This window comes from Balaenoptera borealis (genome assembly GCF_965194805.1).
Source record: "Balaenoptera borealis genome assembly, chromosome: 17".
In the NCBI taxonomy this organism is placed as follows: Eukaryota; Metazoa; Chordata; class Mammalia; order Artiodactyla; family Balaenopteridae; genus Balaenoptera; species Balaenoptera borealis.
In genome coordinates, this window is record NC_138876.1 from 4,979,796 (window position 1) to 4,996,978 (window position 17,183).

General features: G+C 40.8%; 1 long non-coding RNA gene across 1 annotated transcript; it reads right to left on the reverse strand.

The window, feature by feature from the left end:
* Positions 1–669: 669 nt before the first annotated feature.
* On the reverse strand, positions 670–10,539 carry LOC309614666. Its single transcript, XR_014236349.1, has 2 exons — positions 2,393–10,539; positions 670–2,351 (listed from the first exon to the last, which is right to left on the reverse strand). It is a non-coding gene; the product is annotated as an uncharacterized lncRNA (long non-coding RNA).
* Positions 10,540–17,183: the final 6,644 nt, after the last annotated feature.

Here is a 17,183-nt window from a genome sequence, read left to right on the forward strand (position 1 = left end):
GATTCAGCAATCCCTCTCCTGGGCATATATCCGGAGAAAACCATGATGCGAAAAGATACATGCACTCCAATGTTCAATGCAACACTATTTACAATAGCCAAGACATGGAAGCAACCTAAATGTCCATCGACAGAGGAATGGTTCAAGAAGATGCAGTACATACATACAATAGAAACATGACTTCTGGCAGCTCCTGCAACTCACAGCTCACAGTTTCACCACCAGGGGGAGACTGAGTGTACTGTCTCAGCTCCACTTATAAAACTCCCAGGGAGGGACTCAGGGTGACCTACTTTGATTTACATGTGACACCTACACTGCATGCCCCAGGCTCCCCTCCCCTGCTGGCTTCCTGGAACAAGCACTTGCATTATGGGTGGGGGGATTCTTGAAGGACCATCAAAGGAAGCCCTAACTACGTGGTTTAAATGAGAAGCAGCGTTACCTGCTGATAAGGGGAAGGGTGTTCACAGAATAAGGGAGTAGAGCAGAGTTGACAAACCAATAAGTGTCTACAGCAGCGTTTATTTCTTAAATAAGGAAATACATCATAAATGATACTAATTATTAACATATTCTAATACCAGCAATCTGCCTTCTTTCAAACTTAGGTGGTGCTCGTCACTCATATGTGACTTTTGACAAATAATATATCTTCTTTGGGCCCTACTTTTCTCTACAATGACGAGGGAAATAACTTCTCAACTTTATTGTGCCGATTCCATTAGAGAGTCTGTGCTAATGATGAGCTTAGGGTCAGTTATAGGATAGATGCTCAATACATGTTAGTTTCCCTTCCTCTTTCTAGCCATTGTACCATCCTCCCCTCCCAAATGAATTATCATTTATTCCTTATAACCACTCTGTGAGCTAAGGAAAGCTTTATTATCACCATTTAACAGATTAGTGGCACTCAGACACGGAAGGGGGCTCACTGATTTGTTTTTTAGTCATTCATGTATTTCAGAAATATTAATTGAATGCTGCTGGATGTACACAGGTCAATAAGGCAGGGTTCTTCCCACAGAGGAACTAGTCGAGGCAAAGTCTGAACTTGAAGATAACACAGCCATTCTACCTCCTAAGCTCACGCTCTTTCTGGGCTACTGTGTTCCCTCCTAGACACTCTGGTTGGTGATAAAGCTACGAGATATCTTCCCTCTTGTGGATTGCCCAAACAGTTCAAAGAAGTCAGCAAAAGTAGCCCTAAACATAAAAACAATAAATACAACATTTAAAAAAGTTATCAGAACTGCGTAGAATTCTATCTCATTAATTAAGGGTACTCTAGGTTTTTAAAGCTTTTTAAAAATAACAAAAGAAGACCATTTAGAACTATGAGACATACTGATGCAGAATGAAAATTAGTATAATTAAAGAATGTCAAAGACCTGAAGTTTATGGCACATACTCTCTAGTGATTTAATATCTGTGTACCTCAGAATTAGACATCGTGGTCTAATTCCGTGTTCACTTTACAAGGAGCAATACCTTTAGCTCAAAGCTGGTTGAATCCCATTCATTTCCATAGAGTAAGAAGACTTTTATGCTCTGAATTCTTGAGAAAGAAGTGAAGTCTCTCTCTTTTAGCATCTGCTTCCTTCTCATAAATTATCCGCCCTGCTCTCAGACCGGGTGTTATCAGGTAACCAGCTGTGGGGCTCTGCAGTAATTCATTACTGCGAAAGCCTTTCTGGACATGGTGGGATTTACATGTTGATGAAGTTTCCTGTAAGATGGGGAAGAACGCGCTTGATTAATGGTGGTTTCCTTTCCAGTGCTGAGGGCCTGACGACACTGAGGGCATTTAGCATCCCATCCCAGCGTGTGGCCTAGAAACACCACACCTGGGAGAGGGAAGACACAAACACTTTCTGAGTCCCTGTTACATGACAGCCATTGTGCAAAGCATATTTTATCTGGGAGTCTCATTTAGTCCTCACTAAGGCCTTGGGAGTAGGTGAGAGAGTGATCATCATTTCTTTCACCAATGATGATGGATAAATTATTGAAACTTTGCAAAAGTTAACACAAATAATGTTTTGTGACAAAGCTGGGAACAAACAAGCACCTGGATCCCACAGTGAGCTGCTCTGGACACTTTTTGCATCAGTCCCATTCATTGCTGTTTAATCATTATCTTTGAAGAGAGGTCTGCAAAATTTATAAATTATATTCAAAATTCTTACCACAAAAACAAACCAAAAAACAAAGGAACACAAGGAAACTTTTAGAAGTAAAGGCTATGTCTGTTACCTTGATTGTGGTGATGGTTTCACAGATGTATGCATATGTCCAAGCTCACCAAATTGTATATATTAAATATGTGAAGTTTTGTATGTAAGCTATACCTTGTCAAACGTAAATATGTGAAGTTTTTATTAAACTATACCTTGTCAAATGTAAATATGTGAAGTTTTTGTATTAAGCTATACCTTGTCAAATGACAAAGCTAAAACAGTTTGGTAATTAGTTTGATACCATTTATTCAAGGGAAAACAATCTATGGGTTGGGGGAGTATAGCACCTCACAAGCAGTAGACCACCATTCCCAAAAGATTTTGGGCAAGAGCAAGTTTTATAGAGCTCTAGAAGAAAATGATGATGGGAAAGTGTGGTAAACAGCTAATCCCTAAATTTAATGACTCCTTAACTCACTTTGAATAACTCTTGAAGAATGCAGAGCTTACTTATGAAACTCAAAATATTATCCTTAGAGCATCAATCACCCATCATACCGTCTATAGTAATAGTAGGTTGTAGAGATCCCAATAAATCAATATGGTTTTGAGAAATTCTTCTTAGACACAAAATGTTTTTGACAGCCCTTGTCCTTCCTTTCTTAACAGTATTTCAGGGTTTGTTTGGTTTTTTTTTAGATTCTTTATGGAGAAAAATCTCTGTTGGTTGCTGATATTTTTGAGACCCTTTGCTTGTTAATTCATTTTTTTCCTTACTCATTAATTCATTCAATGTTTATGGGATTCAGTATTGATGGGATATCTCTTAACTCTCTTGTACTAAGCAGGTCAAGGTCTGACTCTGGACATCATCAGATTCTAGTAAAACACAAAGGACAGGACAAGAGCTGGGGCTGATGGACATCAGAGGGCAAGAGCCATGTGGTGGCCAGGCCACGTGATACACATTCAAAATTAAAACTCATGATTGTTGGGGTTTTCTTGAAGTTTCCTCCATGTGGGGAAATGATGTAGCTGTTAGACGTTCATGGTGATTTTGATTTATAATGAATGAGGCATCACGTTTACAGTCATATTTTCCTTTCTTCAACTCAACCAGCTATCTTATCTTTAAATATCTGGGCCTTCTTTTGGGGAAAAGGAAGAAATCCAACACAATGGATAGAACACATGAGTTCTTTTCTGTACCATTTCCACTTATTTTAGTCAGTTAAACCAAGAAGTTAGAAACCCTAAGAAATAACTTGTGGGCACTCTGGCCCATTTTCTGCATTTTTCCAGAAGCCCCCTACATGAAGATGCAGAGTGCATCTTTATTAGGCAAATAGGCTTTTTCTTTTCTCCTTTAGAAATTATACTTATGTACTTTCATGTGGGCCCATGAAAACAAAGAGGGTGTCAGCTGGATGAGGGCAGGGGCTTTCTCTGTTTTGTTAACACTGAATTCCCAGTGCTGACAACACTGCCCGGACTATGGTAGGTGTTCAGTTCTTGTTCATGGAAAGACCAGGAGATGGAATCCTCTTCTTCCTCTGCTTTGTGTGCTCTGTGTTCCCCATTCTATTCCATTGATTATACAGCTTTGGCCTTTACCTCTAGCTCCTCCGGGCTCCCGAAACTTTAGGTAAGTTCCCCGCTAGTCCCAACTCAACCAAACGTAGCTTACCCAGGCTCTGCTCTCCTTACTAACTCTCAGGTCTAATGCTTAGATAACCATGTAGCCTCTTTGGTGTTCAGGTTTCTCATCTAGCAGGTGCATTGTTCTGAATATCTGGTGAATAATATGTCAGTATTTCACTTGAGAAATATGTGTTATATGCCTAACAGTCAAAACCCCAGCTGGAAACAGGAAATATAAGGCTAAGTAAGACACAAATCTCCCCACCCCAGGGGGCTTAGAGTCTGGTCGACCACTGTCATTATGAGAAGACAAAATGGTTTCACAATGAGCCTATGTTTTTAGAAGACCCAGAACCATAACTTATTTGCATTTCCAGCCCTTCTGGTTAAGTTTCAGAAGAGTGAATCATAACCAAGTTCCAAGAAACAGCAGGGCTGTTTGCCGTAAACAACCTTATGTGTGAAACTGGGAATGGATATTCCCTGATATTTTTCAAATGCCAAGGTGAGAAATGAAGATGGCAGCTATGAATGTGGGTGCCGATTCTGAGAAATAAAAGACTGAAATGAAAAGTAAAATCAAAATACCTCTTTCCCAAGATAAAATTGACTGTGCAGCTGAGTTTTGCAGTAAAAAGGTGACAGTAATGAAGAAATGAGGGTCGTTCCCTTCTCAGATTTTCATGGTGCAATCCACAAATGTATAGGGTAGAACTTTTCCAATTTTTTAGAATTTAGACTTTATAATAATTGCCACTATTTTGAGTGCCTACTCTACATATATATGTATGTATATGTCTGTTATTTCTGGGCATTTTTCCTTGTTTAATAATAATCATTGAAAATAAGGAAACTGATGCTCAGAGACTAAAAATGGAGAGCGATTGCCTTGCCTTAATTTAACATATCTTATAATTTCTGAGCTGATTACAATAATATATTAGAAGAGATACCTAAGGGCCAAGTGTAGATAATAAGCCTGCACCATCTTTAGAGAGGAAATAGCTGTGCAATGAATGCCATTTTGTTAATTGCACAGGTCGTGGTCTCCATGGAGGTTGTGGAGGACGAATGTGACCACACAGCTAGAATAAAATTCTTGTCTATAATTAAGGTAAGTTCACATTTTATTTTGTGCACTGGACAGTTGATTTCCTGGAGTAAATTGCAAGGGAAAACCGATGTCCTTTCCTCTTTCCCTCCTTCTTTCTCCATTAAGACTGTGAGCTCCTTGAGAGCAAGGGATCTAAGACATTGAAGGGGAACTCCAAGCAAAAGTCTGAAATTTGATACAGCATTCTTTCTGCCCATGCACTCAGCCTCCGGCTTGGCACTCTTTGCCACACACACAATGGCTTTCAGCATTGTGAATCTGCTGTGGTTCTCATGCACCATGCTGTTTCTACCTGCACTGGCTTTGCTCATGCTGTGCCCTCCTCCTGGAATGTCTTTGGATGGTGTTCATCAGATCAAAACCTAATCATCCTTGCAGACTCAGACAGGGTCAGGTCACTCTCTTCACTCCTATTGGCATGCCCTTCCAGACCCCAGAGAACCACTGAGTTCCCCACATTGCCTTACAATTGTATGCTAATACCCTTTGTCTCCCCAACAAGACCAGGACTTCTTGAAGGCAGGGATTTTGCCTTATTCATTTTTTTCTCTCCAGCATCTGGCATATAAAACACTTTCAGGAAAATGTCCAGAATGAACGAGTACTGCAGAATTTTTTTCCTTCAAAATCAGGTGCTTTGATTCTTTGAATAACATCTCTTTTGGTTGCTTTCCAGACTCTCATAGGTACTACAACATGGATGGAGAACTCACCATCAGCAGAGGCAGAGTACACCTGCTTCCTCTTTGCTCTGGTTTACCTTCTCTCCTTGTGACTGGCAGGTCTTGGAAGGTAGGATGCGCTCATGAAGAGTACATAGGTCTTCAAATTGGAAAATCTAAGACCCCCTTCTGTGACCTTCAACATAACTATGTAGGCTTGGATATGACTAATCTTTAGTTCTGTGATATTAAAGTCCCTTCATCTTTTTGGCAGTGTTCTTGTGAGGACCAAGTAAGAAAACAGATCTGAAAGAGATACTTAAGCTATAAAGTTATTTTGCAGTTATTAATTATAATTTTCATGATATAATTTTCTTCCCTGGAGTCAGGCAGGATGAAGTACCATTCTAGGTTGATCCAATATCTTTTTTTTCATCATGTTAAATATTGTGCCAGAAAAGGTGAGGTGCATTACTGATGCTCCCAATACCTTTTGCTTGATGAGTTTGAAAATTTAATGTTGTCTAATTGGCCAGTAGAATAATACTTGTAAGATATAACTGTCTTGCTTGTACCTCGATAGTAACAATAATGAGAACTAACATTTATGAGGCTCTGGTCAGCAAAGTACTTCTGGATTAATTATGAAAACAGCTACCACATGTGAGCACTTACGAGTGCCATGCACTGTGTTAGGCTGTTTAGGTACAGAATCTCAGGTCCTCACGGTGACTCTATGAAATGCTCACTACAAGTCTTCTTTTACTCATATAGAGACTGAGGGTCAAAAAGGTCTGATGCTTGGGCACAAATTTTGCAGGAAGTTGGTGACTCTCTTCACTAGAATTTGAAATCAGTGTCCAACGACACTGCCTTTCTGATCTGGAGCATTTGTACCCACAACTAACATGACCTCATCTGATCCTGACAATGACTGTGGAAATGACGCTTTAACAAGCTTTCCATGGACAGCGTCACCAAGATCCAGAAAGACTGAGAAGTTATTTAAGAGCCCAAATCTAGGCAGATGAAATAACTTTAAATTGCCATTTATCAATTTCTAAGCATCCTTCAGCTGGAGCTGTTGGGTTGGTCAAAATTCACCCAGAGTGGTAACAGTAGGGACACACATATCCTCTGTAACAAGACCACTGACACGAGACCACTGACACCGGATGATCTTACTGTCACTCTATACATGGTGACATCCTTTAATCTCTCATTATTTTAAACAACAGAATTCATTATTTTCTTGCCATGCAACCTAGGGCGGAAACAGCGGCAGGCTCTTCAAGTACCCCTTGCATCCTGCTCACCTCTCTGTAGTCCCAACCATGCTTAATTTTCAAAAGAGCTTCACATCAGGAACCTGAGATTTTTGTTTGGCAAGAATCAGCTCTTTCCACGTGCTTTTTACAAATGGTAGATGATGCGATGTCCTCTAAGGCAATGGTGCCAATCAGAGAACTATACGACATTTTGCAAGGTATGACGGGAGTCAGAAAAATCCGACTTGCAGGTCCAATTTCTTCCTCTGACAGCCAGGCACAGGAAGTGGTGGCGTGGAAATGTCAATATTACCTATCTCCCAGGGCTGTGGAGAGAGGTATATTAGAGTATATAAAATCCCTTGCCTGCAAACGTGAGTCCTCACTTTCTTCAGTTTTATTCAAAGTTACTTTGTAGAATGTTGTTGTTGTTATTTGTTTGGTTTGTTTTTTGAAAGATCCTTGGAGGCTTTGGATTTAATTCACATATTTGTTGAAATTTCTTTCGGATCAGGTTGACCGAAGGGTGAAGTTCCGTAATGTGTACACATTAAGAGAAAATTCAAACCCTTGAGTCGTGTTTACCTGCACTCCTGATCTGGCTTCACCCTCCCAGCTCTCTGAGGCAACCGCCATCCTCAACGTGGTCACTCCCACCTCTGTGCTGTGCCCACACGTGGACTCTCCTGTATGACCAGATGTGTCAGATAAAGGGAAGGAAGGCGTCCAGGTTGACACCCAGGTTTCTGACTCAGCTCAGACAGCAGAGTGGATGATGGTGTAATTCTCTGAGTTGGGAAGGCGGAGGAAGAATGTGTTTGGGAAAAGAAGTTTTAGGGGCCTATGACATGTGTCTCCTTGCTAAGCAGGACTGACTCCAAGACTTAGGTCTCCAGGAAGCCTCCTGTGATCCCTTACACACCCTTCAACTCCAGGCTACATAATGTACCCTCCACTCTGCTTTTGCACCATTCTGACCTCCCTAAATGGTCATAATTCTCATGACATACTCAAGCAGTATGTTTTAGAATATGCTTCCCAAGGGACTCTGAATCTTTTCCATCATGGACCTAGTTATTTTAATTTATGCCCAGCATGTGCTACCGTGCCCGATGCATACGAAGCACTCAATAAAGTTTTGTTGAATGCATAAACTAATTAATGAATCCATGGCTTATGTCTCCAAGTCCATTGTGCTTATAAATGTAACACCATCTCTAAAGATGCCCCTACTTTTTGCCAGGCTCCACCTACTATGATAAAACTCCGTATCAAAAATCCTATGCTCAGTCACAGAGGTGTGGGTATGGCAATGCCTGTTCGGTGAATCGGAGAAAAGGGTCCCAGCACAGCTGTGGGTGTCTTGCCCAGCTTACTTTGGCAAAACCGCCACCTGCTCACCTCCTCCTCCATCTCCCCCATCCTCTCAGCACAGTGCAGACACCCAGCATCCTTTCCCCACCTCATCTCTAAAGCCAAATTGACAGCCTGAGAATCCCTGAGCTCCTGGCTCTATTTTTCCAGTTGTGTTATTCTGTCTCTATCTCTATTTTATGATTTCTCACCTTGAGGGAAAAACAGAAAGAGCTATTTTTTCTTGCTTCTGCCCTGCAGGGGGTAGAGCAGATTCTGAACTGTATAAAATGATCTTGCCAGGGGCTGAAGTCATTCTCAGGTTCTAACCATCTCTCTGTGTATTCAGATGGTTGGACGGGTTAAGTATTTCTTTTCCCGTCAGCAGAATACTGTCTTATTTAGGTTCCGTGGGAGAAGGGAAAAAAAAGAAAAGAAAAGAACAGAAAGTGTCAGAAATGAGGAAGGTTTATGTCCATGGATCATTTTTTTGCAGCCATTCAAAACACTGATACATACTTTCTTGACCAGAGACTTGCAAAGTTGAAGAAGAATTCCCTTGACCTCACTCCACTTTTTCTCTGATAATAGCCCCTTGCATTTGCATAATCCTTTTCATTTTGTACAGTGGTGTTGCATCCATTAGCTCATCTTATTCTTTAAGGATCCTAGTGAAGTTTGTAGGATAAAAGTTATTTCCAAGGTTAACCCATGACGAAACTGAGGCTGGTAGGAGACAGTGCGCATCAAGGATTGGCCACGGGCCCGCTGTCAATGGACGTCCACCTGGACAGGGACCCTCATTTTGCCCAAACCCCGCCCCCTGCTCCTTCTCCCCATACCGTATGACCTTTTGAAGTGCACAGCTAACACAGACTTCATATATTTGAGTCATTTATTTGATTATAATTAAGAGAACAAATGTAATTATCCGTCACATTTTTATTTCCTGATTTTAAAGTTTGCTTTTTTTCTAACATTTAAGTTTTCTCTCCTAAAGGACTATAAAGTGGACCATTTCATTCTTGATGGGAATTATGAGGATTAATCTTCAGGATTAAGAACTTTCAATTGTTCTTCATTACCTCCAATGGGTCATGCATACCACTGTCTCTGAAGCTTGACTTTTCCTGAGTGCCTTCTCATTATTCAAGTCCAGACATACCTTGAAAATATTTTTATAGCATTCCTACCATATGTTAAGTTTACATATGTAAGTCTACAAGAGTAAGATGCACTGCTGTGCTAGGGATAATAGTAGTGGCATCACTTAGCACTTCCTGTGTGTGTTGTACACATATAAACTAATAGTCTTACAATTACTCTATGAAATAGGTACTATTACTACTCCCATTTTACAGGTGGAAAACATGAGGTATAGGGTAGTGAAATGACCTGCCCTAGTTCACACAGCAAGGAAGTGACAGAACAGGCTTTCACACCTAGGTGGTCTTGCTCAGAGCCTGTGCTTATGCATTATAATATACTGCCTCTCCTAGATTGCTATGAAAGCCTTAAACCTAGTGCAGACTTGGAGACTCAAGAAAAGTGGGTTTCTTGGAGATAAGGAATACCTAAGTCCTGAAGGATGAATAGAAATGAAGGCAAATACTAGGTGGGGCATTGCAGGCAGAGGGGAAACTATGGTGCATGTAAAGGAGTGTGACCCACCCAGGGAACTTCAACTACATGATTACAGTTACATATAGAGCCCTAGAAAGGGATGGCGATTGGAGATGAGCACAGAAAGTGTGTCAGGGCCATATGAAAAGCGGTAATTGTCATGCTAAGGATTTGGGACTTTTTCTGAAGACATTAGACAGTCATGGAAAAATTTTAAATAAGGAAGAAAGAGGATAGGCTTTGGTTTGTCTCAGCTGGATTAGGGAGTCAACCTCAAGGCAGAGACACTAGTTATAATTCTATACTCAACTTCCAGGTGAAAATGGTGAACACCTGTGCTGATGAAATGGTTGGGGGGATGGAGAAGAGGGAACGCACTCGAAAAGAAGTTTGGGAATAGTCTGGGGATTTTAATCATGGGATAGTTGTAGACAATTTTTTTTGCTTTGTTTGGGAAAATATTGGTTAGAGAGGAAACTGGGTTTGTGTGAGGAGGCAGTTAATGGTGATCCAGGAGAACGAAGTTTTGCAGGAACTGGGCTAGTGATTGGGGGTTGGAGGGAAGTAGATAGTTTCAGGAGTAATGAAATAGGATGGGCAAGACACATATCTGGCTACATGTAGAGTCTGACTTCCAACCCTGCTCCCAGGTGTCCAGCTAAGCTTGAGCTAGGTGAAAAGTGAGGTTATTGGTATGAGTTCTCTCTCCTAGCAAGAAGACTGGGGTAAGCTAGAGGGTGGGGCAGGGTGGGGGGGCAATCTCAGTTTTGTAGAACCAAGTTGAGGGGGTGTTTCTCATGGGGTTGTGGGTATCAGTGGAATCCAGAGCTACACAAGTTGCAGGATGAACAAGATTTTTATGCCATAGTCAAACATCCAATCCCACCACCAAATCATTATCCATGTTTGGGAGCTGAGTAGGAAGGCTGGTGGACTTCCTGGGAGAGAGTCCGTAGGTTCCAGAATTGTGGTGGTCATTAAATGGAATGAGAGGAAGTTTCTTTTTGATGCTCTCTGGAGTGGAGGATGTGAGGTTGTTGGAAGAGGTCAACAATGTAGGGGTCAACAATGTTTAAGCGTCCCGAGATGGGGCTGGCATCACTGTGTTCTCATCCCACCATCTTCTCGAAGCCTCCTCTGATGCTCTTCAGTGCACATTCCTCTTGTCCCAAACTTCCAAAACAGTTGTCTTCTACTTTACCCATCTTCATTCATCCTTTCACTCATTCACTCATTAATTCTACTCTAGTTACTGAGTCTCCATTGTACCGCTAGGCACTGTTCCAGGTGTTAGGGAGGCAGAAATGAACAAAATAGAAAAACTCTATACTTTTGGAGCTGCAATTACAATGGGGGGCGATAATCAAATAAATACTAGGCATACTACGTAGCCTGCGTACTACGTAGTATGCACGTGTTGATAGTTGCTAAGGAGAACAATAAAGCAAGGCAAAGACGGAAGAGGGAATGCAGCAGATCAGGGTGGTGTTGTGTCACTGCCCCAAGAGCCTCATGGAGATTAGAGTCCAGGAAACAAAGGATGACTCAGGAGTCCCAGCATTCTTGTGGGCACCGAGGGAAATGCAGTAAAGGGCACTTGAAGTTAACCTTCACCTCGTGGCAGACAGCAGTGGTGAGGTTCCGGTCATTGATGGAAGGGAGGGAGGATAGGAGTCTTATCAGGTCCATGGAGCCCATGCAATTACACTTGACCCTTATTCAGAAAAGTATTAAGAAGCTGTGTTAACTGGAGCACAAAAAGCCTACAGGATCTCTGAACTCATTGGAAGTGAAGAGAGTGGTCTTCTCTCATCATCATAATTATTAGCACCCTCATCAGTTTTGTTAACACCATTAATTAAAAATGTGCACTGTACTTGACCCAGACACCCCACATTTCAGAATCACTTCTTCAGCAATAAAAGTATGGGTACCTTGGGACACGTATATTATAAACGCGTTGTTGTGCTTTTGGAAGAGCAAAACCCCCGACATCAAAGAATGTCGTTCAAAATGAGAATAAATATACTATAGAAACCCCACACCATGAAGGTAGTCATAATCAAGAAAGCTGCTTAATCAATGGAATTTAACCAAATATATATATTTGGGGAGAAGGGGAGCAAGAAATCACAGACTCTTGAAACATAGGGAAAGGCCAAAAAAATAATAATAATTTGTCAGTGTGGATTCAGCACCATACTGGGGCTGGCTACTGCCTCCTGGCTCCACGCAGATAACTACTGCAATGATCCAACTCCCTTTCATTGCTCTGAGCCCAGGATCCTCGCCAAGCAACCTTAGGATGATAATGTGGTTTTACGTGTAGACAGCCCTGCAGGAGAGAATGCTCTAATCAGCACTCCAGTGGGCCTGCTGCCAGTTTTAATTTTTCAGTTTAAGCATTAAATTGACATCTGATTTCTCCATCTGCCGCTGACAAGTTTGGTCACTCTGAGTCAATCCTCTTGAGACTGATCACCTTTGCATATTTTTAAAAATGGAGATTCAATACCCAAGGAGCCCAAAGGAAAACTATAGAACCAGTAGGATTTAGCTGAAGTGGTTTTGAAAGAGAGGCTTCCCTAAAGACATGTTCAAGTCTGTGTACATTTTGGGTTGTCACGACTGGGAAGGTGCTACTGGCAGGAAGTGGATGGAGGCAAGAAATGACACTAAGCATCCTGCAATGCACAGGACCACCCCCCCCCCCCCAATGAAAGAATCACTTGGTCTGAAATGTCAATAATGCCAAGGTTTAGAAAGTCTGAGCTACTAAATGTCATCTTTGGGTCCTGGTATGAGCCACTCTGGGCCATTTTCTCTGAATTCACTTTGAAACTATAATAAAAACAAGAGCTCTTGTATATTCTGATTTGTCGATTTATTTTATCCTCACTGGCATCTCGTGTATAGGAAACACTTGCCAGCTCCATTTCTCAGATGTTTCAACCATAGAAGAGACACCGTGATGCTTGTTTAAAAATTCTTGTACAAATTAATAATTGCATTGCAGACTGGAACCCAAGTTTTAGGCTCCCCTCATCTGTTATTTTTTTCTGCAGCCTGGCACCTTCAGACAGTAACCCTTGACTTTTTGTTCCAGAGTTATATCTGAATGAGCTATCTAGTTTTTGGTGACTGTACTGATTAAACAGATTATTATTTGTAAAACACGTCAAATGTTTACTGTCAATGCCGTACATCGCAAGGAAAAACAAACAAAAAGGGAAACATTTCACTTTATGTCTGAGAATATACTATGCTTTATGTGAGCTGAAGTCCCATTTGCATATAATTTGATACCTATCTTGTGGTGCAGAAATGTTAGTCTCTTAGATCAGCAATTATACAGCTGAGGAATCTGAGCCATCTGCTGAAAAATTCCCTTGTTTTCTTCTTTTACCTCTGATTTATTTAATGTGAAAGAGGCAACGCTGCCATTTGGATGGAGGGTGCGGGAGCACCAGTGGAAATGTCAGATATTCAAATCACAGGCAAAGTGTGGGATGTTCGTCTCTAACACAAAATGCAGATAGCTTATCAGCCTGTGGATCTGAAATATAGAGGTGGGATTCTTAGTCTCAGTAGCAATTCCTCCTGAATGCATACCATTCATAAAGTTGAACTTTTGGAATCAGTCCTACAGCTAATAATTGTCAGAGCTGGGAATAAAACAAGAGTTCTGTCTACCAGATTCATATAACTACAGAACATTAGAGATGGAATGTTTTTAAAGGATTATCTGGGATATGGAAACGTTCATAAACATGATCCAAATTATTTTCTGAATGAATGAATGGATACATCGTAAAAGTTTTGTGAATCCAGTGCCTGATGCATGAAGAAATTATAATCCTAAAGTGATGTTCAGAGCATGAAACAGAACAAAGAGTCACATCAGAGATGTGATCTCAGAGCTGGTGTGTGGGAGTCCTGGGATTTGGTGAGGCAGGGGAGTGGTACCCAGAGGGTCAAAGTCTAGTTAGAAGGAAAGTTTTGTGTAATAAATATAAAACGTGTAGAAAGGGTATAAAGAGGCAACTATGTCAGAGGACTGGAAAACAGGAGAGTTGAGAGAGATGGGCTAAGGCCTCAAATGGTGCATGGTGCCATTGGGAATGCGTGGCATCCAGTATGAGTATCAGGTCTGGGGGCAGAAGACGGATTTCTGAAGAGTCATTTCAAAGAACCATAATGAGCCATACAGGTGGGAAAATTGGTCACTTAGCACTATGAGTGTGCTTCAATTCCTTAGCAAAGAAGAATAAGAACACATATTTTTTATTTATTTATTTATTAAAGTTTTTGTCTTTGGGGTATAAAAATGTACTGATCCATGATACATTTGCAACAATGATTAGTTATTATTTTTATCCGTTGTTAATAAAGTACAAGGGATAAGGTTAAGCAGGAAATATTGGGAAGAAAATGCATTTTCAAATTGCATTAAACGTAGTAGGAGCTCAAAACATGTTTGCTTTATTCTTTCCATATTCTCTTTCATAATTTACATTATAATTATTTGATGCACACCAGTTTTCCCAGTGGCTTAGAATTCTTGGGGGGAGGATATGCAGAAGTCCTCAGGACAAGCCTATCACATAGCAGGTTCTCGATATCGTAGTGTCTTTCTTTCCACCCTCTCACTCTGCTCAAAGCAAAAATATGCGCAAAATGGGTACCAAAGAAAACAAGGGAATTACGACTAGGGTGATGGTAATCAAATGGCTTTCTTGTTAAATGTTCATTATTCAAGCCTATGGGCATCTTCTTGGGAGGCTCTGGATACAATTTAATTTCTATTTGAGACTCTCCTGGATGAAGACTCCCAGGGTGAAGTCCAGCCAGCAACTGTCTCATTAACATATCCAGCACCACATGCAAATATGTATAACTTCTTTGTGTTGGACTTCAAAGGGAATTTCTCTTACTGGGATGAGCTATATCGAGGGTGACAATCTTTTTAGTGTCATTAGGGTAAATGAGGTAGTAATGGAATTGCAGATTAGAGCAACTTCAATCATGTATTTCACAGTCCCCCATCAGGGTAGCTTTTACAAACAGCCAGCATCCTTAATTGAAATGTAAATGCATGGTAAATTATGAAAAATATATTATGAAAAGTAAAACATGGCCCAAATAAAAGATCAGAAATAAAAGATTTTACGAAGTTGAGAAAACGAGTCTGAAATGTTAATTGCTTGGCAGGGAATAGCTCACACCGTCAGGGCACGGGGGCGGGAGTATAGAAAGGAAAGTCATTCCCCCCACAGTCAGTGCAATTTGTCCATGTCCTTTTCTTCTCTATTCTGGAAAAGGTTCGTGCAGATAGAGCCCTGCCAACTTCCCCTCCTGGAGACAGAGTTCAAGGAAAAGAAAAGGAAGGAGAATTAAAGTAAAAGGAGGATATCGGAGGAGTTGGTGGGAATGCGGCTAAGACTGCTGGGACATGGTGTCCTTTTTTTTATTATCAATCCTTTGGATGAATAAAAGTATTTAGAACTAGAACAGTAGCCAGCAGCACACTTGAAAACACGATCGACCCAATTTGTTCCCTTCATCATAGACTATAGGCATTGTCTTCGTTCACACATGAGTTAGAAAGGAGTTCACAATATGCAAAAGATTGCATGACGTCATATCACAGAAGTGATCTCCCAATCCCATCTCAATCCTCCATACCAGGAGGACGTCCACATAAGGGAAGGGATCGAGTTGGGTTCTGTGTTGTGTAGGATGTTACTGTCTTGGGAATCCCATGGTTTACAGCTTCTGCATTAGGGACAACAGTGTGCTTTGATAAGAAAGTGTATCAGCTTCCTTTGCTACTGTAACATATTCCTACCAACTTAGTGACTGAAAACAACAAAAACGTATTATCTTAAAATTCTGGAGGTCATCCGTCCAAAGTCAGTCTGAGTGAGCTAAAGTTAATGTGTCAACAGGGCTGATTTCTCCTGAAGTCTCTAGAGAGAATTTGTTTCCTTGCCTTTTTCACTTTCTCGAGGCTCCCTGCTTTGTGGGCCCCTCTTTAGATCCCTCCGATCTACTTCCATCATTGTATCTCCTTCTTTCTGACCCTGACCCTCCTGCTTCTCTCTTATAATTCAGGATAGTCTGCAATCTCAACATCCTTAACTTAATCACATCTGCAAAGTTCCTTTTATCGTCTAAACTGACATATTCACAGTTTCCAGGGGTTAGGACATGAACATCATTGGCGTCTTTATTCAGCCTACTACAGGAAGCTATTGAGATATTACTCATCAGTGGGACTGATTTTTAGGGAGATGCTGAAGTACCTGTGTTTATGGCAAATAATTGGCTGAGGCAGAGTAAAAGGAAAGGGAAGGCAATTATGCAAATGCACAACCATTCCTAACTTCTCTGAGATCGTGGACCAGGAGCAGATTCTAAAGTTTGTGTTTGGCTGAGCCATTTAAACTCCTGACTATCAATAGCAAATATCTGCAAAGTTATTAAAATATATACCAAGAAATAAAAAGATGAGTCAGAATGGTCCCTGCCTTCAAGAAGCTTGATGCCAAGTGAAGTTAGAGATTAAATCGATGCTTTCAGTGTCACATAACTAGTGCTAATAAAAGAAATATCTGTGTAAAGGCGCATGAGGCCAGATCAACTGTGTCTTCCCATTGAAGGAGAGGCAGAGAAAGATTCAGAGTAATGGATGTTTCATATTAGTGGAAATGTAAGAGTTTTCCAGCCAGCAATAAAGGGGTAGAATGTTAAAAATTATTTACTGTCTACTCCACAAGCTTCTTTCTAAATATTTTAAAGGATACACATTGTATTTGGTCTCAATTGTACATCCCACCTGAGTAAGAAACAGGTGGTATTCATTAAACAAAGTGTCCAAGGAAATAATCATGGTCTGGTCTGTGTTCTTTGGTGAGTTTGTTGTTTTTCACTCCACATCATCCAGACAGAGGTACCCACTCTTGCTTCACAGATCTTTATTACTAAATGCAGAAAAATTCTAACCCACATGTTTTGAGGCTGGATCACTTGATTTCTACTGAAGTTGTTGCCAGTGTACAAGATGTTCTGTGATTATAAAAAAATATGATAATTTGGAGGCAGGTGATTGTTGTCTGAGTGTGGAATTGGTTACTTACTGACCATATGATATTGCATATATCACCTCTGCATGAACGATTTCCTTGCTGTGACATGGAATTATTTTGAGGAAAACATAGTACTGTCCTCGGAAATACTGATTTTCACTGACAGTAAACCACAAAACATCCAGCTAATGTTGGTTGTCTTTTACTGTTGTTGTTACAGTAAGTATGTGCTTTTGAGATCAAAGAAAAACAAA